The sequence below is a fragment of the Phoca vitulina genome, unplaced genomic scaffold (genome assembly GCF_004348235.1).
Source record: "Phoca vitulina isolate PV1807 unplaced genomic scaffold, GSC_HSeal_1.0 scaffold5, whole genome shotgun sequence".
In the NCBI taxonomy this organism is placed as follows: Eukaryota; Metazoa; Chordata; class Mammalia; order Carnivora; family Phocidae; genus Phoca; species Phoca vitulina.
The window spans coordinates 45558923-45584400 of record NW_022589708.1 but is presented as its reverse complement, the minus strand read 5'-3'; the positions used below and the strand labels follow the sequence as shown (position 1 = coordinate 45584400).

The 25478-nt window shown below is 39.4% G+C and overlaps 1 long non-coding RNA gene across 1 annotated transcript; it reads left to right on the top strand.

Annotated features, from left to right (window-relative positions):
• Positions 1-12415: 12415 nt before the first annotated feature.
• On the top strand, positions 12416-25000 carry LOC116631556. Its single transcript, XR_004299209.1, has 3 exons — positions 12416-12479; positions 15003-15214; positions 24694-25000. It is a non-coding gene; the product is annotated as an uncharacterized LOC116631556 (long non-coding RNA).
• The last annotated feature ends 478 nt before the right edge of the window (positions 25001-25478 follow it).

Below are 25478 nucleotides of genomic sequence, written 5' to 3'. Positions count from 1 at the left end.
TGATCATGTGAAACCAGTCATCAGTGATTGTGCATTTTGTCCCACTTGTATCAACCTGGATTCAATCACAGAAGTGCTCAGAAAGCTTGTTTTAACCAAGGTTGTGATTTAGCTGAGTATGATTTAGCCCAGTATAACAAAGGGAAAGTGGGCAAGGGAGTTGAGAGTATGCAAGTGAATGAGTATAATGATGGGCCATATTTTTTAAACTGGATAAGGGATGAGGAGAGGAGGTTTGGGATTTAGGGATAGTGAAAAGGTAGTAGGAACATTGGGGTGGGGGAAGGTTTAAAAGATTGCTGCAGTTGAGGTGCAGGTATCCCTTGCCTTCCTAAAGTTCATGTTACTCCGTATCACTCTTAGGAAAGACCAACATTAGTACCTGTATCACTACCTGAAAGAAATCCAAGAGGGTTTTTGCTTTTATGAAGAAAAACGGAAATTGTGGTTTTGCAGTGAGCAGTTATGGAGGCAGCACACACAGCAAGCAGCGAGAGGGGCACCCCCACTCTCCTTTCCCAGGAGCTACACCCAGCATCTCAGCCTTGAGCCACCATAGCTTTTAACTGTGTCTGTGAGCATCTGTGCTTTTTCGATTTATTTTGTGCATCTGTTAGCAAGATGTGTCCTAAGGTTTCAGAAAAGCCAGGGAGGGGTTTTTTGTTGAGTCTTTCAACACTCAAAAACGTTTCCATATAAATGAATGGCAACTGCTTCTCTGTTTTATGGGATTTAGCTTAGGAAAGGTTTCATAGGAATGCTCTACTTTTAGATAATGGGGAAACCGGTAATTGAGGGAGTAAACTGGGGAGACAGGGATGGGGTGGTAAAGAGTTAATGGGAAGTCTGAAATTGAGGTAACAGATGTGCATGGGTAATGAAAAGATCAGATTATAGCCAGAGGAGTGGTTGACTGAGGTCCAGTGAGGCAAAGAAACAAGAGTACAGAGTACTGGAGAGCTCATATACCTGGATTTGAAACCACCAAGAATGTGACGAGAGTGGCATTGGTGTAAGGAGCACTAAACTAAAATCTTCAAGAGGTGAGAGCTGCTACTCAAAGGGAGGATGGGCTTGTAAACAAAAGGTGTACAGATGATACTGTACTCTGATGACAGGGGGGTAAAAGTTGAGTATTTTTAAGGAAGAGGAGGATAGAAAGAATGATCTATAAGTGATCAGAAGGAGCAAGCAAACTGCCTAACCCACCTCTTGTCTCTTTCTACAAGGCATATAGGAGAGAAATCTGCCATATTTGAGGGGCCTCCAGGGGAAATAATGCCATCAGAGGAAAGCCATGCTTTAGCTAGGCAAGAAAAATGAAAGGAACTTACACAGAAGAGGTTAAAGACATAAGGATGTTTTAGCTGATTAAACTTTTGTTCCAGAAAAGTTAACAAGGCTCAGGAAATAAGTGAGGCAATGGGCATGAGTCTGGAATGATCTGACATTCCTGGGCTTCTCTGGGTAAATGACCTGAATAGGAGTAAAGGGCATGGTGAGATGAGTCCTCAATGGGTCATGAGCTCTCTCCTCCTTTAAGAGTAGGTTCTTATTCAGGTGAATGAGCTCTTCTTCAGGTGTTTGAAGAGTTCTAGACTTCTAATAATGGAAACATGGACATTACGGAGGAACAGCCTTATCCCAATGGCACAGCTATTCTCCTAAACCCTGCCGCTGTGGCCGGCGGATTAGTGGCTGTCCCTAGCCTTCTGACTCTTTTTGACTTCTGCCAGCAAGGCTTCTAGGCTGCTGAGATCGCGAAGGCCGTAGTGATGGCTCCTCCCTGGTTTCCACCTCTCTCTCAAGTGGTGCCAACGTTGTCCACAGAAAGTGAGATAGCTGGGGAGCCTTCAGGAGTTTTAAAGAAAACCCCAACTATGTACATCTGTTCTGTTCAATAGGGTATATGAAATATTTACCAAAATCAATTCTGGAAGGAAGGAATATCGAGAGGCCTACAGCCAATGACACAAATGAATTCTGACTCCTACCCTGATCTATCTGGTTTCCTTTGATTATTAAAATGTTTTCTGAGTGTTAACACATCAAGATCAACTGAGGAAACTGGGGGATGGTAGTAAACTCCAGAATGTCTCCTAGATAGGATTGCTAGATAAAATATAGAATGGCCAATGAAATTTGGATTTTAGATAAACTATGAATTTTTTTTTAGTATAAGTATGTCCCATGTAGTATTTTTATTTATTGTATGTTTATTTGCTGTATTTGACAACCCTACCCCCAAAGAATTTTATAAAATTAATAGAGAGAATAGCTAAGCTGGGTATGTCTTAAAGTAGCAAACCCCAAATGAATATGCCTCAGAAATAGTGGAAAAGTTTTAAAGCCTCCTTCTCCCAAAGTACCCATTCTAGGGTCCCTATGTCACCAACTGAGTTTGAAAAGATAGATGCAAAGCTGAAATAAGGTAATAGTCACCTAAGTTATTCCCTCTCTGCTTTGCCTCATGCACTCCATAATTCCCTATGTCCCCACAATTTCAAGTGATGGTTTAGGGAATGAAGAAAGAAGCACTATGTGAGATCAGATGTGACAACCATTAGAAGGTAGTGTCACTGAGAGTCCAGAGGAATGCGATAAAAAAGAAACACCCTCAGGCATGGACCCCCACCCTGCTACAGGTCTTTCATAGCACTGGCCTCCCCTGTGGGGACTCTGGCTTAGCCCTGGATAAATAAATATTCTACACCTTTTTACCCTAAACAGTTTTTAAGAAAAAGGAAAGATGGAAGAAATCTTTCCTAATGAAACGTCTTAAAATTCCTGATTTAAATGTAGCGAATCTAGGACAGCACAGTAAGCCTGCCACTTGTATTCTATTTAGTTAGAGCAAAGATGATGCTCCCTGATTATTGAAGGTCAGCAGTTACCAGAGCACACCCTGTGTCATACTACCTAATGGCAAGAGTCGTATGGTAGCTGAAACATGAAAGAAATGCAGTATATTAAAATCTACTATCAATCCAGTAGGGAAGAGCCAGCTGGATAAATCAGAATAGACTTCAGATAATCACTATATATGAACCTGAAAATTTATCCACATCCCTATCTCAAAAGCTAACACATTTCATGCTCTTTCTCATATTTAAATCTAGATAAGTGGATTTCCAATATCCTTTGAGGATGCAACTGTTGTTAAACACTGTGATTTCATATTTATACAGCTCTTCTCATCATAGGATCTTAGGCCATTTTACCAGCATAATTCAGTATTAATAATCATAAAAAAACAATAATTTCAGCTACATTATTCTACTGGGCACCTAGTCAGCAACACATTTATTTTCCTGGGCATTTGGAAGTTCCTGCTTTACCCTCAAGGAGAAAAAGCAGCCAAATCTTCTGATCCCCCAGAGGAAAATTAAAAATAATTAAGGCCAGCCAACAGGACAAAAGAATGATGTTTTCAAACAAACTCCACTTATGGGAACCACTAGAAAACCATTTTTACATGCTCCAAGAAAGAGGAAATTGGTTTGGCAATGCGGTGAAAAATTTTGACAACATTTATATAGGAAAGGAAACTAAGATTCTTATATAGATTAGGCTACTCAGATAAATTTGTATTTTTAATTTAATGTGGCAACTCCCCCAAATGTGACTATTAAAAATCAACTTGGAAATGTGTTTTCCATGTAAATAAATCATTAAACGCAGCCTCCTCTATGAGCCTTCCACCTTAAATATTTTATCCTCTCCCTACCCTCCAAGATCTTACCCTACCCACTAATGTAGCCAGGACAGTTATTTGTATCACTGATAATTAATGTATGATGCAGGGAACATTTGTGCCTAGAAGCCCTGGTAACCCCTCCTCATCTCACTGGATAAATCTGATCCCCTTTTTTATTTTTCTCACCTACACACCATTTACTTAGTTCCACCTCAAGCCAGCTTTCTCAGGTACTTACACACCCTTTTCCCAATACTTAACTACAGGACCATAAGTAGAAGGGGCCTTGGCACAAAGTACTATTTCCTGAATCAGGGAGTGACCACTGAGAATTTAGTTTAAAATTTATGGGAAAAGGGGAGAAGGAAGTTCATGCGGCAAAATGAGCAAGGGTATCTATTCTGTCTTGTAAGCGATATGCAGCCCCGTGTGTGTGAAGATTAGCTGTAAAACTTGGCAGACTCTCACCAGATGCTAACAATGATTTTTAAGCAGTTCAAATAACTTGGATAACTATGCCTCATTAAATGACATTGTGCATGTCAAACTGTACAGCATGGTTTATTTTGGCTGATTTGCATATCAAAATCTTGGTACTGCATCATTTCTCCCATTTTAAAATGTAATCTTTCTGAAAGTTCTTTTTCCTTTCTTTTCTTTTCTTTTTTTTTTTAAATCATCCACACATCAGCCCTTCTTCCCCCAAAATGCATGTCATTCACTCAAATCAGGTCACAAAACTGAAGATGTAGCATGCTGGGAAAACAGACTGAACAGTGGACATTATTAGACACTGTGGGATTATTTAAGTAGCTCCAGCAAGAAATTGCATTTCCATGTCACAGTGGTCTGAGATGGATTTAGGACAAGACAACACAAGTAATAAGGATGTCTGTTGAATGGCATGAATCCTACTAAATCAATTAGTTACTAAGATATAAGAAGATTTTCTCTATCCTCTTCCTCACCCCCAGTGCTACAAAGGCCACGAAGTTATCAAGCACAGGGGACTAGAGTGTTCCGCCAGCATTCAGCTGCTGCAGGAGGCTCCTAAATGGAAAATTACTCTGATTGCGAAAGTACAATTTCAGATGGCAAGCATCATCAATGACACTGAACTTCTCTGCTGAAACTCAGAGAAAGGCCCAAGTGTTTATTCCATTCTAAAGATAAAATTAGCTGCAGTTTTTATCTCCACATCTGAAAATCCTAAAACAGACACGTGCCCGATGAGCATTTCTGGTTGAGAAAAGGAGGACACAATCCCACACTAGGCTGGTTTCTTTTTCTTTCCATTAACAGACTTTTTGAATAGGCAGCAGTTAATCACTCCTCTCTGATTACAAAGACAATTAAAGCTTTGTATTCTAACTCCAAGTTGATGAGTATTTAGGGTAAAGAATCATCAACATGGTCAGAATCTTTACCATTAAATTAAGAGTTTATGCAGAGTATAAGGACCAAGCAATTTTTAATCTACACGAGAATAAGTCATTTCAGCGAAAAGGTTTAAAAAAAAAACAGAAACAAAAATACGAGAAAGTTATTCAGTCATCTTTGAAGGGTTATAAAGTACTAATAAATATATTGTTAGTAATTCCATAAAACAGAGGAAAGACCATGCAACCAAGAGGGCATTAATCCATTAGTGTTAGTCTAAGAGGCTACACTCAATCCAAGCATTCTTCCATTGTGCTAGACCTTTTTGATATTTTATTCTGGAATTTAATTTAAAGATTAGAATATATTCACTCTCCAAATACTTGTCCCTTGATGCCGAATGTGATTTTTGAAAACTTCCAAAATTCATATAGAAATCCATCAGTCAAGTCTGATGAATGAGGACCCCCAAAGTGACCACACTGAAAAACAACACTCCTTAATGAAGAGCATGTTTATTACGTCCATTCAGTTAAGCAACATTTATCAACTGAGATCCTGCCAGGCGTAAAGTGTTAAGATGGAGACATATAAATAAGAATACACTGCATCCTCCCCAACAAGAATTTTAAAGTATACTGGGGAGAAAGAAATAGATACTTGGACAATTGCAGAAAACCACCAGTGCTTTATAAACAAAATGTTCTGACAACATCTACAAAGGAATGATTAATTCCAACGGAAGAGATCATGAGAGGACTGGTGAAGAAAGTTGAATCTGATGTGGGCCTTGAGAGATGAGTGAGATTTCAACAGGGGACATCAGTGATGGGTAAGAAAGGAAGCACTTGTTAAACAAATGTGTTGATTGTGAAGCCATGACACACGAGAGAGCACAGAGTGTGTTTAAGGTACCACAGTTATCCTGTTGTAAGTCAAGACTTATTGGCAAACTAGGGAGGCTAGAAAAGTAGCAATGTGGCCAACTGAGAAATGTACAACTGGAGAGGGCCTGTGAGAACATCTACTTCTACCCTCCTGTTTTATAGATGAAGAAACAAGAAGTACTAGAGAAACTTGGAAGGTCATAAGGATAACCAGACCTGGCCAGAAGTGAACCCAAACCTTCCACCAGCCAAACCAGTTCCTTTGCACCACCCCATGTGTAGTCTGGCACCACACCATGGCAGGTGGTTCTTATAAGCAATAACAAGTTTGAAGTATTTGAGCAGGACGGTGATATGATCAGATACTCATACACTTGAGAAAACTCCAAAAGCAGTGAGAAGAGACTGGAGAGAGAAAGACTGGTTAAAAAGCTTCTGCAGTCATCTAAGTCAGAGATAATGGGAGCCTGAACCAGAATTGTGATGACTGAAATAGAAAGGAAGTGATGGATTCAAGTGTCATTTCAAGGATGAAATCGCTGCAACTTGGTGATGAGAGAGCAAAAAATTACAGAAGATGATCAAGCTCCAGAGCCTGAGCGAAGGCAGATGCTACCCCATTACCTGAGAAAGGAAAGGGGGGCTGAATAAAAGACTTAGAGGGATAAAACAGTCAACTCTGTGTCCCCTTATGTTGGCGAATGGCACTCAGTCACTCAACAGAGGCTGCAACCTAAGTCTCTGCTCCAAGTTTCTGGCCCTTAGAGCATACATGCAAAGATCAGTGGTGAATGGGGGCTGAAACATCCCCGTTATTAATGATTGATGAAGAAAAACAAAAAGTAAGCTTTGGGGCACAGTACTGGAGATTTACCAAGAGAACTCTTACTTTTTTATTTTTCTTTGCTCTAAGTCAAGTGTTTGGGCAACAGGTAATATATCTACAGGGCAGAGCCTGAATCAACTTCCCAGTCAGCATCAAGGGCAGCTTCACAACCCAGATGGAGACAAGATAACAGAGGAGAAGCCTTCCCCAGAAGAGGCAACAAAGGAAGGGGAGGTCTCCTGCCTGATTCTTCATTTTGAGGACAATAGCCGCACCCTCTCATAAATCATTATACGTGAGTATCAAACTCTGACCAAGCTGAATAACCAATCCTCCTCCTCAAAGGAGAGAGACAGGGAGAGAGGTGGAAGCGTCCTTCCCAGCGTGCCTCTGCAAAAGCAATACTTCCAACAGAGGAAAAGGAACAGAAAACTTCCTTGCTCCATTTCCTAAGTCAGAAATCTGGAAGTCACCTTCTTCTGCAACATTCCCTTCTCCCATAAGAGTCAAATAATCCTCAAGTACTCCTATCAATTCTATCTCTTGAATGCAACACAACTTGCCCATCCCCACTGATGGTTTCTTCGAATCTCCCCTAGATCAGTGCAGTAGAATCTCCTAAGTGATGTCTTAATCTCTGGCTTCACAACCTTCCATTTCATTCTGTACAATGCCAAAAAACACAAATGCAATGTAATCACATTCTGCTGACACTTAAAACTCTCCACATGCTCCCAGTCATTTGAATAACATCCAAATACTTGTTGGTATTGAATTTATTGCAAATATTTGCTGTCATGTCTTCCTATTTTACAAAATTTGGGATTCATTTATTGCAGGGACTTTTCCTAATTTATTTGTGTATTGCCAATGCCTAGTAATGCATCTCAGTGTTCAAAAATATATTTTGACCTGTACAAAACCCTTCTACATCTGGCCCTTCCCATTTCTCCAACTCTGGGTCCTGTCTGCCACAGCCCCATTGACCCCTGCTTAATTCTCATGCAAGCTCTAATTCCAGAGATACCTAACTATTTGCAGGTGCCTGAGTATTATCTTCTCTTTCCTCACATTTGTACCCTGTCTTTGCCCCCTTCTCTTTGTTCTTCTTTTCTACTTTGATATTATTTCCTACATATTACCTATATTCCCAACTATCAGCTCATACCCCCCTTTCTCCAAATAGCCTTTCCTAATCTTCATTCTTCCTTCTCATCACACCACTGAGCCCAGACTGAGTAGATGACTCTTCCAATATGCATAGCACTAACCCTGCATTTATCAAACTGCTTCATAATAGTGGTTCACTTTCTTCTTTCCACATAAATGCTAAGTTCCTTAATGGTTCACAGGTCTTCATCTCTGGAAGTAGGACTGAATGACACATACGCTGGGTAAATGACGAAAGAACAAAAGAACAAAAGAAAGGAAGGAATCGGAGGGGGGGAGAAAAAGCAAGCTCGATATTCTACATAATGAGTTTTTCAACAGAACATTCATTAAGAAATGTCCAATAGATCCACAGGGTGGAGTGGACAGAAGGTTGAGCATCTATTCCTCTGTCTTCCTGCTAATTACTGTTTTACTAGACCTTCAGAAACAATTCAGTAACTAGAGGGTTCATTCTAAGTTGCATTTTAAGTTGTATGAAACAGTAAAAACAAACCTTTTAAGGAAAGCCATGTTTTATTAAATACTTAACTTTCTTCATTTTGGCTTAAGGCCTGTGGAATTAGGCAAGTCAGAAAACGTCTACTGCCCAATTAAAAGGTGCAACTATAAAAAGTTAAGTAAGGTCAAATTCAACTACATTTATTAAGTATTTGACAATTCCCTATACCACTGAAAAAGTATCACATCCCTTCAGTACATTGTCTGGTTGCTGCCTCCTCTCTGGGCAACTGCATTTCATAATCATGGTCACAATCATGAAAGACAACATTCCAAAAATTAAACTATAGTCTATTTTTTCTCTGATGAAAGTCAAGGTTCCTTCAAAAAAGTCTTACAGGAAAAAACAAGAACACACGAAATACTTCAAAAAAATCACTGTAGTTAAATAAGGTAAAGCTGGAGGAAGAGTTTATGGTCATACCATATCATCTCTAGAGTGCTAGATGATAAATAAGTTTTAAGAAAACAAGAAGCTTTGTTCTGCAACGTTCAGCTGTTAGCACTTTTGCTTCTTTGGAGAAGAAAGCAGAACAAAGACAATTAAAGTTCCTCCCAGTGATAGCAAATATGTAACTGCTGACACTTCCACTCAGCATCTTGTCTGTTTTCATTTTCCTGACAAACCTATTTGAGGAGGGTTCTTCATTCAGTCAATAAATGTTTATTGTGTGCCTATTATATGAACACAATGGTTAACGAAATGCATTCCTTGCCCTGAAGCTTTAGCAGGTAAATTAAAGAAACCAAAGACAAAATCAAGGTGTGATAAGAGCTAAATTGAAGAGGCAGGTGGAGAGATAAAATAATCTAATCTGGGGAAGGGGGTTTTAGTAAGGACTTCCCGGTGAAGGTCATTGCTAAACTGAGTTAATTAAGCAAAGGAGGGTGGTGGAGCCACAGGGAAAAGAAATCAGAGGACAGAGAGATTTTCCTATCTGAGGGAACAGCATCTGCAAAAGAAAGGAAAAGCATATTTTGAAGAGATTTACAAACATATCAATTCTCTTGTAATACTGTGATAGAGAAGAGATAGGAGAGGAGTCTGAAAAGATAAACAGGATTATGAAAATTCTGATAGGGCAAGTGAAGGAGTTGGATTTTATCCTAAGGACTGTGGGTTACACTGAAAAGTTTTCATCACGTAGTTTGGATTTTAGAAAGACCATATAGGCTATTAGTGTAGAAAAAGACAAGACTTGAGATGGTTTGGAGATTGTTCTGATAACCTAGGTAAGAGGCAGTGATGGCCTAACTCAAGAAAGCAGTAATGATGTGGAAAGACCTGGATAAATTGGAATGGTATCAAGGAGAAAAAAGCTGTAACAGGACTCGATATGTAGGTGTGGGAATTTAAAAAGGAAGAAATTGCCCTCCAGGTTCCTTATACCCTGTCTCTCTTTTTTCTCTACATGATCTATGGAACCTAAGCACTAATGGTGGTCACACATCCTATGAAGTCACCCAAGGCAGCTGTGTGGGCTACATCTAGTTATTTCTATTGATGGGCTAAGAATACTGGTAGAAGAAACAAAATTTTTTATCCAATTCGTAGGTATCTTTTCATTGGTTTAGGAAAATGGAATGTTCAACACTACACCTAGGAAGCTGAATGAAAAATATCTGAAAAGATAAGAATACTAATAACTGAGGGGCACCTGGGTGGCTCAGTAGGTTGGGTGGCTGACTCTTGATTTTGGCTCAGGTCATAATCTCAGGGTCCTGGGATCAAGGCCTGAGTCGGGCTCCTCGATGGCAGGGAGGCCCCTAGAGGATTCTCTCTCCATCTCCCTCTGCCCCTCCCCGCCCCCCAGGCCCATGAGTGTGTGCTCTCTTTCTCTCTCAAAATACATAAAGAAATCTTAAAAAGAAAAAAAAAAAGAACTGAGATTTGCGATTATTATTATTCCCCATATTAAGTTACTAATAGTTTATAAGCCAGCCATACATGCCTCAGTGAATCTGATGTGATGTGTTTCTGAATTTAGTGTTGCTATTTCTGCTCAAAACAAAAAGTTTCTATAATTCTTATTTCATATATAAGTTCTTTGGACCTATAATTCAGACAAACTTCAAGGCTAATCATAAGCCTTTAGGGTTTTTTCCTCCAAAATCTGAGAATAAATTTAAATTTTTCTCACATTTGCATGAAATCTATATGGAAAGTATGGTTCCCTACTAAGAGACTTCTCACCCAAAGATAAATGTAAGCAAATTTCAAAATGTCCCAAGCATTATCCAGTCTCCTTTTTACTACATCAACTATGAAACAAACAACAACAAAAAACATAGGAAAAAAGTACTTTGTGCCTTGAGCAAAGAGGAATAACAGTGAAAATCTAAACATACCACCTTTATTATGCTAAGTGAAATGAGTCGGAGAAAAACAAATATATGATTTCACTTATATGTGGAATCTAAAAAACAACACGAAAGAACAAACAAATCAGAAACAGTCATAAATACAGAGAACCATGATGGTTGCCAGAGGGGAGGGACTGGGAGGTGGGCAAAATAGCTTAAAGAGATTAAGAAGCACAAACTTCCAGCTATGAAAGAAATAAGTCACAGGGATGTAAAGCACAGCATAGGAAATATAGTCAACAATATTGTAATACCTTTGTATGATGACAGAGGGTAACTAGACTTACCTTGGTGAGCACTGCATAATGTACGGGACTGTTGAATCACTATGTTGTATACTTACCACTAATATTATATTGTATACCAACTATGTTTCAATTTCAAATAAATTAATTTTTAAAAATATAAACAAAATCAAAAATAAAACAAACATACCACCCTGATAGTCTCCTTTAAGGAAATAAAAGTAACGCAGACTTCTGATAAGGTATAAATGCCATGGGGTACTAAAAATATCAGTTACAGAACAAGAAGGGAGAAGAGACAAAGGGAGTTGTTCATAAAGAAAAATCTTCCCCAAACCCCACATAACAAACTAACCTGCCTAATACTCAAAGAACTTTATTTTCATACGGCCCTTTCTCTGAATGATCAAAAGTACTAATCCAGTAAATGCATGTTAATAGGTTTGAGTCTGGGAGAAACAATATTCTACATTACAACCCTTGGCTATAGTCTGGCAAATAGATGAGCAAACCCGAAAACTCTCCAACCATTACATCAGAACTGTACAATAAACACCAGGAGGATTTTAAGTTTCTCTGACCAGTATTCATTGGCATCACATCCCTAAAGAAAGAAACTGGCTTAAATTTTTGAGGTAAAACTTTGTTAAAACAAAACGAAACGCTATTTTTAGAGCGGTTAGAAATTAAACACCTACCTTGACCTAGCCCCCTACCTTGTTAGAATATTAAGGGCCCTTGTGAATGTGACCTTATGTGGAAAAAGCATCTTCGCAGATTGATTAAGCGAAAGATCCTGAGAAGGGAAGATGTTCCTGGGTTAGCAGGGCAGGTCCTAACTGCAATCACAAACGTCTTTGTAGAGAAAGGCGGCAAGAGACTTGATACAGAAGAGGGGAAGGTGAAGTGGCCCCAGAGGCAGAGGAAGCGGGGATGAGGCCACGAGCCAAGGAACCCCTGCGTCTCGTCTCGAGACGCTGGAAGAGGCAAGGAACAGCGGCTCCCCTAGGGCCTGCAAAGGGAGCCCGCCCTGCCGACATCTTGCTTTCAGCCCCGTGATCCCGACTTGGGACTTCCGACCTGCAGAACTGTGAGAGAATGCATTTCTCCTATTTGAAGCCATCAAGTTTGGGATGCCTTATTACAGCAGCCACGGGAAAGTCCCACAGAGGCCGTGGGTTATGTAGAGCCCGGGAGGGAGACAAGCCTCACCGCTCACTCTGCCACTCGCAGTTCTCCGACGCAACGCGCATGCGCCTTGGGCGCGTAACCTCATTAAGGAGGCTGAACTTTCACGGCTTTCGCTGCAGACAGTTCCCTGGGTGCCCTCAGGTCAGAGGAAACCGAAACTTCCCTCCCCAGTGACACACGGAACGGCCAGCCCGGCTCTGGAGCGGAGTCGGCAGTGGGTAAGAGACTGCATCCCTTTCAGGACAATTAACGGCTGCCAGTCGCAGCTGAAACCATTCTGGGAGCACGTCCGTGGGGATGACTCACGGGTTAGGAGAAATCAGACAGCCAAGTGTGGAGCGATGGGAAGGCTTCCAGAGAGGATACGCTTCTCTCAGGCCCGGGGTTCAGAAGCAATGTGACTTCGGGCAAGTTGCTAACCTACTTCGCAACAGTGTCATAGGGCAGCTTTGCAATTAATTTGTATATGCCCTTTGGCCCACAGAAAATCCTTTCAGCCTGTGAGATTTGTATCTCCCAGAGCTACTGATTTGCATACCAAGGAAACAAGCATCTGCCTGCAGTAAGTACAAATGCGGAGTTCTCTTAAAAACACATATTCCCTGCAAGGTCCAAATAAAATGAAAGACAGGAAGAGGGAGACTTAACATTCGCTTTGGTCCCACTGACTAAACCCTATTTGACATATTCTGATTCTGTTTAGCAAACAGATATGGGTAAACATTTATTTCCTTGGTCTCTGAGGCGGTTGGCAAATTGCGTTCAGATGCTTTCGGATCTTCAGGAAAAGGGCACTGTATAAATCCAGGGAACTATTATGTGAGAGAGACAGAGCCTTTATCTCCTGGTCTTAATAAAGAACTAAGCATAAGGCCTATCAGACTTCTAGTTCAGACACCAAATTGACCCCTCTGGGAGCTGGGAAAGTCTCAATCTCCTTCCTGCCTTATATGGCAGTGGTAATAAAAGAGCATACACCGAGGATTAACTAAAGTTCACATACTGCCTTGAAGAGAAAAGTCTTGATTTAAGTGCTGAAAATTTATATTAGTGGGAGGGGAAAGACTGGAGAATGGCAAAAGGGATGGAAAGTTACAGAAAGTTATAATGAGAAATATAAATTGAAGCAGGTCTAAGAGAAAGATGAGAGATCAGATGCAAGAAGGTGGGGGGTAGGAAAAGTGGCCAAAAAAGAAAGACTTTTCCTCCATCTGTGTTGGCTTAGGCATGTTCTTCAAGTCCTAAAGGGAAGTATATCCTTTAGCAACAAAAGAATAATGATTCCAAGTGGAGAAAAGGCAGCAGGAGAATACGAGGGCGTGACAGAAGAAAAAAAGAGGGCAAAGAACAAAAACGTTAAGAGAGGGTAAGGGAAATAATAAGACAATAGAGAATGAAATTCATAGCATCTATAACAGGATCTAGAAGAGCCCTTTCGTCCCCAATACATTTTAAGGGCAAGAATTGTTGCCCTGATTTTATGAAGTCAGAGCTGGTCCATGCTGTCACCCTCCTGCTTCAAAAGTGATTTGACCAAACCAAATGGAGATATGGTCTAGCCTCTTGGCATATGGCAAAAAGAAACATTTGACTCACATTAGGAACTCCTAACATAAAATACACTGACCACCCAAGCAGTATTTGCACACACACACGCAAACAATTTGGCAGAATTCCGTTAAAAAGTTGAATAGAATTAAATTGGTTTCCAGGCTTCTATAATCAAGCAAATGGTTAGGTTTTTTGTTTATCTGTGTGTTTGTTTTTTAATCTAAATTGTCTAAGCTTTACACAGATGTAGCTGACAATAAAGCCTACAAAAGGTAACATTTTTAAATTCACCTAAATTGTGAGAGGCAAAGGTATTATATACCTCATTTTGTCTTTGTGCTAGACAATTCCAAAACCCATCTCATGGTTTTATAAAAAACCTTGGCCAAAATCCATCAGATAATAGTCACATCTCTCTTTGTGATGGGAGGCATAATGGGGAGCAGAGAGGGAAGGTGACAAAATTGTACTGTTCCACAGTCCAAAGGAAAGACAAAATGTCCCCAGCTCCTGTATGAGCAGATCTCAGATTACATATCCGCTCTGCCATGCTCTGATTTTTCAGTAGTACTCAGTTCTTTTACCCTGTCCCAAATGGATGATTGAACTGTATCATCTGTATAGCATTTTAAGATATAATGATCTTATTTTTCCAACAGCATCATTCATTTATTGGACAAAAGAATTGGGTAGGATCCAGTTAAGGAATAGAAAGCAGGCCAGTTATTTCAACAAAAGGAATTTATACAAATAATGATCAATTAGGTATTACAAAACCAAAAACGTGGAGGCATCACAGGTAGTTAAGCCCTCCTCTAGGCCTGGAAAATGAGGGGAGATGTTAGGAATGTTAAACTGCGTTGAGCCGCATGGTCAAACATGGTAGCCACCAGCCATATTTGGTTTTGAGCAACTTAAAATGCCCCTGGTCCAAATTGAGGTGCACCAAAAGTATAAAATACACACCAGATTTCAAAGACTAAGTATAAAAAAAGGAAGGTAAAATATCCCATTAATAATTTTTGTATTGATTATGTGTTGAGATGACAATATTTAGGGGTACACTGGGTTAAGTAACATGTTTATTTTACTTTTTTTTTTTTTTTTTTGCTTTTTTGATGTAACCACTTGAACTTAAAATTTTATATGTGACTTGCATTTTCTTTCTATTGGATGGTGCTGGCTGACAGGTCTAGAACAAGGACCCCGTAAAGCTGGGACTCAGTCTTTTGAGAAGGGTACTGCAGGACGATATTGGTATATCTGAGAGAAGATGCTGGGCCTGGTTCAGGCTGTGTGAAATCTGCAAACTGGAGCCAATTGTCATGAATCAACCGTCCCCCCCAAAGCAATGCTACTGCAGTGCTGCTGACAGGAGCACCAGAAAAACAAGGAGGAAGAGGTAGGTCTTTTCCTTCCCCACTCCTTGCAATTTTCCTCCATTGCCCCCAGTTGGCAGAGCCTAAGGCATAACTGGCAGACCCAACTCTAAGGGAGAAATGGGATTTGCAGGGTCCCAGCCCCAGCTGGACAAAGCAGAATATGGAAAGATGAGTTTGATGTTGAGAGGTGAGTAGCTTCATCACCAGCACAACGAAGAGTCATTGTCTGTCAGGCATGGTTTTAGATATCAGGGGCACAAGCATGAACCAAAGTCCCTGTCCTCATACAGCTTGCATTCTAGTGAGACAAGACAGACAATAAACAAATACATAAACAAGATGATTTCAGAGAGTGATAAGGGTTATGAAATTAAGAACACAAGGTCATACATAAGAAGGTGACAAGATGAGAGGTTGAGGTTAGGTACTGCTTTTGATAATGAGGTCAGGAAATGCCTCTCAAAGAAGATGACATTTGAACTAAGATCTGGAAGGATGGAGAGGGGAGGAGAAGGAAGAGGAAGCATTCCAAGGCAGAAGGAATAAAACATGGAAAATCTCTGATAAGAGAATGGTCTGGGATCATAGCTGACACATAATCGTCAGGAGGAAAGATGACAAGAGATGATTGGGACTGGTTACGCAGGGTCCCTGCAAATCATGGTAAGTAATACGGATTTGAACTTAATTGCTATGGAACCACTGTAGGATTTTAAGCCGGAGATGGTATGATTTGATTTACATTTGTAAAAGGTCATTCTGGCTGTTGTGCAGAGGAATAGACTCTAGGGGGACAAGCATATGAGGGAGACCAGGAGGCTACTGCAGCAGTAGGGTAAAAGATGAGGATGCCTGGGATTGTGGTTGAAACAGTGGAGATGGTGAGAAGTGACTGTATTCAAGATAAGAGCTGCAGGATGAGCCAACAGTACCCATTAAGATTAGGATGCTTCATGTAATTCATTTGAGTAAATTTTCCAAATATCTAGCACACTCTCAACACCAAAATTGTTTTAAAATATTCTTGTTATTTTTCATGGAAATAATTGAAAATTATACAAAACATTCCTTGATCTTCTATGGAAAATCCCAACCAAATTTATGAACTGCTATTTCGACTCAGGGTCCTATTCTCCATTTTTGTCTGCCATCTGACACATTCTCTGTCAATTTCTTGAGTTCCTCAACTCCAATTACTTTCACTCCATATGTTAAAGCTCTGCTTATTTTGAGGCAAATCTTAATTAGGATGAAAAGGGTGATTTTCCAGATAATCTAATCCAGGCATTGACTATGCCGTTTAGGTGGCAGCCGCACCTGCCAGGCTCAGGTCAGCATCTGCTGTCCCAGCCTGTCCATAAAGCCTGTGCTTACCAAGGCCCACATCTAACCAAAATTATCCTTGCTTCTGAGACATCAGCCATATTTAGCCACTGTGATTCACCAAGGTCAAAATCAACATGATCCCTCCTTATCAAAGCCAAATAACCAGTCATTTAGAAAATCTTATCTCCATATTATTTTGAGTCCCAATTTCTAGCCCTTGTCTATTTTTCAGTGTTCCTAGCCAACCTGTAAAGATGTTGCAGTTTTAAGGGTTCAATAAAATGATCTTCCTTTCTTCCTTTCCCAAGTGCTGAATGGGATTCTGAACTAGAAATCAAATTATCATTTACTGATGGATCTAAACTAGAGACTATGGCTTGGATTTAAGGCCAAATGGCTTTCCTTTTTTATTTTTATTTTTTTTAAGATTTTATTTATTTGAGGGAAAGAGAGTGAGTGAGAGAGAGAGAGCATAAGCGGGGGGTGGGTGGAGAGAGGCAGAGGGAGAAGCTGACTCCCTGCTGAGCAGGAAGCCCGATGTGGGGCTTGATCCCAGGACCCTGGGATCATGACCTGAGCCAAAGTCAGACGCTTAACCAAATGAGCCACCCAGGTGCCCCCCAAATGGCTTTCCTAATATATCTTTTTGAACTACACCGAACCCACCAAACTATAAACCTACCACCTCCACTGGAATGGTGAAGGTGCAATCAGATTAGAGTGGGATGAAGAACAAGCAGAAGGCAAAGAAGCAGAGATAGAAAATAAAACTTGATCATTCACAAAGTTGGGCTCTGAAGACAAATGAAGAATGACACAATAGCTGAAGGAGATGTCAAATCCATGGAAGGTTAGATTTTAAGATGGAAAGTAATGGGACATGTTTACATGTGCGTGGAAATAATGAAGGTAAAGGGGAGAGATTGAGGATGTAGGAAATTGGATGTGTATCAGTAAAGGTGACTGGGAGTCAGTGGATAGGATTCGAAGCCTCAGTGGAAATACAGGCCGCCATAGTAACAGGTGGGAACATAACAGAGTTGGGGGTAAAGGAACTTAGGTTTCTCGATTTAGTTGTGGGCAGATGGAGTTTTCATTCTATGTTTTCTATTTTCTGAATGAAAAATGAAGTGAAGTATTCAGCTAAGAATGAGAGGGTGGGAGGTGTGAAAAGAGAGAACGCTTGAAATTAAAATCTTGCTGGGAAGCAAAGTTACTGAGGAAAAAAATTCTGAGTACTACTGAAGGTCCATTTGAGATGCGTTAATTTAACATGAAAGCAGTCAGCCCAGTCATGTCACTTTCTCTAGCAATATGCAGATACTCAAGGATATCCAAGGAAAAGCTAGGTATGTGGTTTCAAGTCAATAGGGATTATCGCTGGCTCAAGATGGAGGAGAAATAGAGGGCCAAAGGAATTGAGGGCATTTGCAAGAGCATGATTATATTAATTTATTCAATAATAATCCTCGAACTCCCAATATATGTCAAGAACTAGTCAAAAAGTCCCGGCTAAATGATAGGGAGATGTAGGTGCAGGCCACTATCTAGGGATTCCACCAGAACTATGTGCAGATTTTCTATTTAACTCATCCTTCTTTTTCTTCTCTTGTCATCCGTCTTGGAAAAAACAAAAAACAAAAAAAATTGGTGACATGTATTTAATATTTACCATGTGTCAGGTACTACGCTAGGCCTTTTTTTAAAAACATGATCTTACTGCTCCTTATGTGAATGCTATGAGGAAGTTACTATTATTAGCCCTACTTGCAGATGAGGAAAAAGAATATGAAGATATTGAGCAACCTCAAAATATCACCTTCAAAACTACTGGCTTTAGAGCCCCTTGCTTCTACAGGTTAAGTCTTTGTCACTTGGGGAAAAAAATAAAGCATTTTCAATTAAAATATTTTAAATTTCCCATTTTCACTTCAATGCATAAGCAACCAGTTTTTTATTTGAAGATTCTTTGGAAGAAGAGCTTTAAACTCTTCTATAAACTTGAGTGAAATTATTATTCCAAATTATTTAATTTTGTAAATTGAACAGTCTTGACTATGCAAGTAATTATTTTAAAACTCTGCAAACAGGTAAACAGCTACTCTGTTCTTCCTTCCCAAACTCTCTTGCGGGTGACACACGCTGAAGAAAATACTTACGCTTTACCTAACATTTTCTGTTTAAGAGAAGTAATCTGAATTTCTAAATTTGGGCCTGGAGAATAAACAGAAGTTTCCCTCCTTAACTCCTCTTCCTTCCTTGCTTGCTAATCAAACTAAGATAATTGTTCTACCCTAGAAAATGTCCAATGACTAACAGATACTATTGTGTTGGGTTTTTTTTCCTATGAGAGAAACTTAAAGAGGCAGCCCATCCTATTCATCAAAAATCACAAAATTAGCAAGGAATGAGAGAACTCAGGCTTTAAAGCAAGGGTTGTACAGAGGTGAAGGTCATTCACATTCTTAATGTGGAAAATTTGACGGGGAAATTGGGAGTGTTTCATTGTTCCCTTGTTATCTGGAAAAACATTCAATTTCTAAAGTTGAATCATGTAAAAAGTCCCTTCGACTATACTTATATTTTTCAAGACTATGTTATATTTGAATAAATTCAACTATCACTATCTGGAAAGACAAATCCAGGTCAGGCAAACATAAAAAATGAACCATGCTTCCTGAGCACTAAAACAGATTGGTCGTGCATGACATTTAGCCAGATTTGGTAATAGCTATCAATTGTTGAGAATTTACTACATTCTAAACCAGAGATTCTCATTCTTGGTTATGCATTAGAATCACTGGAGACATATTTTTTAAACTTTTTATTTTGAATTAATTGTTGACTTACGGAAAAGTTGCAAAAATAATACAGAGAGTTCTCATATGTCCCTCACCTGCTTCCTATAACATTAACCCCTTACATGACCATTATACAATTATCAGAATCAAGAAACTAACATTAACGATACAATATTATTAAATAAATTATAGGTCCTATTAGAATTTTACCAGTTGTTCCACTAATTTCCTTTTTTAATTCAGGACTGCATTGAACTGGTATTTCTTCTTAGCCTTGTCCAATCTGTGATTTTTCCTCAGCCTTTTCTTGTCTTTCATAGCCTTGATCTTTTGAAGAGTGCTAATCCATTATTTTGGAGTTAATTTGAGTTTGTCTGATGTTTTTCTCATGATCAGAACAAAGTGATGCATTTTTGTAAGAATACCACAGAAGTGATATACCTTTCCTTCTCAGTGCATCATATCAAGGAGTTCATAATGTTGATGTATTATTTTTGGTAATACTAGCTTTGATAACTTGGTTAGTCATATCTAACGGGTTTCTCCACTGTAAAGTTGTTATCTTTCCTTCAGTAGTTAATAAATATCTTGATACTTTGAAACCACACAAATCCTGTTTCTCATCAAACATTTACTCACTATTTTGACATCCATCAGTAGATCTTATCTACAACAATTATTGCTGTGGTCTCTGTCCAGAAATGAGTTTCTATTTCCCTATTTCCTTCAACATTTATTAATTGGAATTCCACGTGAGGTGTTTTTTTTTTTTAATGCTGATACCTAGGTCCCACCACAGACAAATTCAATGAAAATTTACTAAGCATATTATCCCTAGTTCACACAATATGGTTAAGAAGCAGATATTATTATTCCCATTGGAATATGAAGAAATTGATAATTGAAATGACATAGTAACATGTGTTTTTACAGCTGGTGAAGGCAAGACAGAAGCTCTGAGCTACCTATCTCTGAAATCTATCCTTGTTTCACTGCCCCAGCTTTCTTCCTTTTCAGTTCAGCTCATTATTCTTGATGTCAAACTTTGCCCCATGTAAAGCTTACTCTACTAACTGCAATCATCTGTAACTGCTACCTACATCAGTCCAGGGTTAGTTACATTTTTTTTTTTTTTTCTCAAAACTTTTTGACATTCACCTTCCTAAAGAGTGAAGAATAGATGCCAACTGCATTTTGGCCTTCATATGGACAGTAGATCTTTGCAAAACAACATGAGAGTGAAAGAAAATGATATATCATATACATTTAGGTATTTAGGCTAATAGGCAACCTTTTTAAGGAAATATAATCCAAATGCTTTCTGAGGGAATAAAGCTCATCAGGTGTTGAGCATATGCATGTAGTGGTGAAGAGAAGTGGGGATTCGGAGCCAGGTAGAATTGAGTTAGAGTCCAGCAAACCACTCAATGATCTTGAATATGTTCTTCTAACCTCTTTAAGGTTCAATTTCCTAATTGTTAAGTTGCAAATATTAATACCAACTACATAGACTCCTTGTGAGGATTCAATGAGCTTTAGCACAGGAGCACAAACAATAACTATGACCTTTAAAAAACCACTGTAACCAAATTGCCTAACACCTGACAAGAGATGAATACTTTAAAAAAAATTTTTTTAAGATTTTATTTATTTGAGAGAGAGAGAGAGAGTGTGCACAAGTGGGGTGGGGCAGAGGGAGAGGGAGAAGCAGGATCCCCACCGAGCAGGAAGCCTGATGCGGGGCTCGATCCCAGGACCCTGGGATCAGACCTGAGCCAAAGGCGGATGCTTAACTGACTGAGCCACCCAGGCACCCTGAAATGAGTACTTTTTAAGTGAATTTTTGGGAAAAGGAGAGAGAGGTAATTTTGGAGGGTATGACCCTTAGAAGAGGTCCGATGACGTGGGTGTGTACAGGAGTTTTGGAACTGCCAGAGGGGTGCATAAGGACTCTGAGGGATAAAGGGATAAAGGGAGCTGGGGGGTGTGAACTATCACCTTGACTGATGTTCTTTGTGGAGACAACCATCAAGTAGGGAGCTAGATAAAAGGGTGGGCCAGCTGAAGAGTTGCAGAAGCTACCAATCTATAAATGGCAGGCAGCTCAAACATCACATGAAATGTAAAGAAAGAATATTTTCCCTAGAACATCTCTCAGGAAGAGTACTTTATGTGCATACCATGGAGATAAGAAGTTTTGTCCATTTCAGTCACTTCCATATTCCCAGTGCCTAGAACACTGCCTAGCAAATGGTAACTATTCAACAGAACCATTAGATTACAGGATAAATGAATGAATACAATGATAAATTCAAAAGACCAATTAAGAAACTTAGCTGCTTAAGAAAAAAAAATTAAGAAACTTAGGCCCTCTCTCTTGCTGAAAGGGGTAAATAGATTAGGGGGCAGGTCCGATTCTTTCAAGTCTATAGAAGGAAGCCTGGGCCCACCTACGGCTGCTCTCCTCATCTCCCTCTTCTTCATTAAGGGTGTCTCCTCTAAATAGTTGTTGAACAAATAAAGAATAATGATTTTTTTAAAAGGATGCCAAATTATAAACTTGCTCAGGAGCTCTATGAATCTGTTAGACCTTGGCTATATGTCACTGAAAATTATATCCGTACAAAGAAAAGAAGTCATTGCTTGTCCAACTATGAAAACGTGAAATAAGATGCCTATAGCAGAGATCGGAAGTTGCTTTTCTCCCTTTCATGCTTAATAAGAGAAGCCCGGGAAATGTGCCAAGCTGAAGAACTATATTTCCAAAGCACGTCTGTAAACAGAGGTGTCCCCTGAGATGTAAGAGTCCTCCAGGAGACCCTTTTGCCCCTTGCTCTTCTATTCCTGCCTGGAATGAAGATAGAATGGTTGGAGCTCTGAGAGTCAACTTAGTGATTTTGAGGATGATGAACAGAAAGATATAAGGAGGCTGAGTCTCTGATGATTTTCTGGAGCTGCCATACCAGCATCTGTCTCCAGACTTAATTTGTGTGGGAGAAAAACAAATTTCTATCTTGTTGAAGTGACTATAGTTAGGTCAGTAGCCAACACAATTTCCACAGTGTGCTCCATTAGATGACGTGTATGTATAGTTGCATCAGTAGAAGCTAACTGTGTGTACTTTGAAGAAAAAAGAAAATTCGAATTTTTAACTGGAATTCTTAGTAATTATTAACAGTGTAGAAGAATACGGTGTGCAATTTAAAGAAGTACTTCTTGTAAGAACACCGTTACCCACTGTGGAGTTGAACAGTTGAGCTGTACCATAGTAAGTGTTTTTGTCAATAATCGGCACATTTCAGTATGGAAAAGAATCATCAATCACCTAGTCCAATTACCCATTTGAGGCTCAACTCTTCTCCAGAATATTTAGGTAAGAAGTCATCCAGCTTATGCTTGGCTACATCAAGTGATGAATAACTCTCTACTTCCCACGCCAGCCCATTTTTATCTTTGGACAGTTCTAAAAGTTAGAATGTTGTTTCTTACACTGAGCTGAAAATCTGTTTTCCTCTAGCTTCTATCCACTCATCCTAGCTTTCATCTTCAGAGCCATATTCAGTACTTCCAATTTCTGTTCTAAATGACAAGCCTTCAATTATCACACTCCTCTTGAGACAGCTGCCCTTCTGGATTTTCATGCCAGGAAATCATGCTGATCATGTTTCTGAACATGTTGAGATCTACTTTCCCAGAATCTGGGGAATAGGTGTGACTGTACCTACTCTTTCCTTTCCTTGCTATCATATACCTTGAAAGAATACTGCCATGTCTCCCCCGGATGCATAACCTTCTATTCTGCCAAAAATGTTCTCTGAGTTACTCAAATACAAAGTCATCATTATTTCCAATTGCTTTCAGTAACTCTGGGAGATACGTTTTGAGACAAAACAGGTAAAGAACTTGTCAGATGTGGTACTACTAGCTGGATGAGCGTCTCTTTATACATCCCCAATATTTGAAATTCCCCTTTTTACAATATATTAGACCTGTGCAACATGTCTGACCTAAATCAGAAATAAGTCATTTATTTCTTACATCAGGCCAAATAACACTTAATACATCTTCACAATAATATCACACCTGTCCTTTCACCTTTCCTTCACACTCCAGCTATCTCTAGTAAATTTCTGCTCTTAGGATTTTGGATCTCTGAGTGTGCATAAGTGACATTGCAAATTTCTCTACTCAACAAAGTCTGTCTCTACTCAATTAGATCTATTCTCCCTTACCGTATTTCAAACAGACCCTGCTCACCAAACTTTGGTGACACTGGTGAGATATTTACCATCTGTGTTATGATATCTAATTTGCTAGGTTACCTGCTATAATCAAATATATTGAGTCCACAGGATGCACTGATAATAAAAATAAATGTAACCTGAAATAGTTGTTTTTAAAATTAAAAAAAAAAAGAAATAGAAACTTAGCCAATAGCGAGGGCATTGTAAATTTAATCTGGAACTAATCTCTGGGTTTGACACCTAAGGGCAGACATCCTATAGGGAACTTCTGCCACTTTTCTCTGCTTCTACCACTGGTATTATGTCAAACAGGCAAAATGAAAATGGTCAGGAACTGCAGTTACCCCATACCAGGAGAACAGAAGTCATTTTTCAGGCTAGATTTTTAAGAGTATAAAGCCCAGTTCACAGTTTAAGAGAAACATAGTTTTCTATTCACAATCTGTCTTCCAGCCAACCTATTTTATTACCAATATCAGGAAGGTACAGAGATAAAATATAGTTTAAACTTCAAATCCCTCAAACCAAACTGTCAGGTAGGGGAGAGGTCAGATGATGACATGCTGGAAAAAAGGAAAGCTGATGATGACCGCAGTGGTGATATCAGTTTTTCACCTGATAAGTATGAATTGGGATGGGATCAGGAGAAGATGAGAGTTGGGTTATTTGAGGTTTATGCTGTTGATGTTAGAGACAGATGTGCCTAGAGAGGGTTAGGTACGTAGAAGACAAGGCAGTGCATACTCAGAATTGAGATAAAGCTTCCGCAAGCTCTGGGACTCATTTTCTCCCCTGCTGAATGCTATAAGAAATTGTTTTTGAATCATATGCGTCCTAAAAAAGTCGTTTCTTACGATCCCAGAAATTTGCTGTCCAAGGTATAGGAGGGAAGGGTGAGTTTGGTCTGTAAGTTTCCTCATGTTTGTCACTGGCTTTCACTTCAGCATGGATCGACTTTTTCTTCTCATGTTAAAAACAAACAAGCAAACAACAGCAACAAAACAGAAAAAGATATGTTAGAACATGTTAGTAAGATACTATTTGGAATTCTCATTCATATGGCATTTAAGAAATAATTGCTTAAATTATACAACTATTATATGGAGGATAACTTATTTTTATTATTAGCTTTGCGGGTCATTGACATTTTATGTACAAGAATAAGGATATGTTTCTTCTGTCTTCAAAGACCCCACAGACTTGGAGAGAAGATAAGACATACATGAATATGTAATACATAATCTATAGTGTGGTGTGTGCCTTAAGAGAGATATAAAGAGCCCAGAGGTTTAGAGAAAGGAGAGATTAATTCTGAACTCAAGAACACCATAAGCGAAAGGGCTACTATGATATGAATGTTTATGTCCCCCCAAAGTTCATATGTTGAAATCCTAATGCCCAGTGTGATGATATTGAAAGGTGGGGCCTTTGGGAGGTGCTTAGGTCATGAGGGTGGAGAGCCCTCACAGATGGGATTAGTGCCCTTATAAAAGAGGCTTCAGAGAGATCCCTAACCCCTTGTAGCGTGTGAGGACAGAGTGAGAAGACACTGGCTATGAACCAGAAAGAGGGACCTCACCAGAAGGTGACCTTGCTAACGCCTTGATCTTGGATTTTCCGGTATCCCAAACTGTGAAGACTAAATTGTGGTTGTCTATAAACCATCTAGCCCACAGTGTTTTGTTATAGCAGCCTGAGCTGCTAAGAATGGACTGAGACAATGGCTAATGGCGAAACAACAGGATTCAAACATGAGCACAGTGAGTGCAGATCTCAGTTTTACTGCCCTGCCTTAGCCACATCACTTCACTGTGCATTAGTTTCTTCAACCATTAAATAAGAAAGGAAAAATGGCATTCTTGCCCAAAGTACTCCTATCCTCAGGAGATGGCTCTTGAGATGAGCACATCATT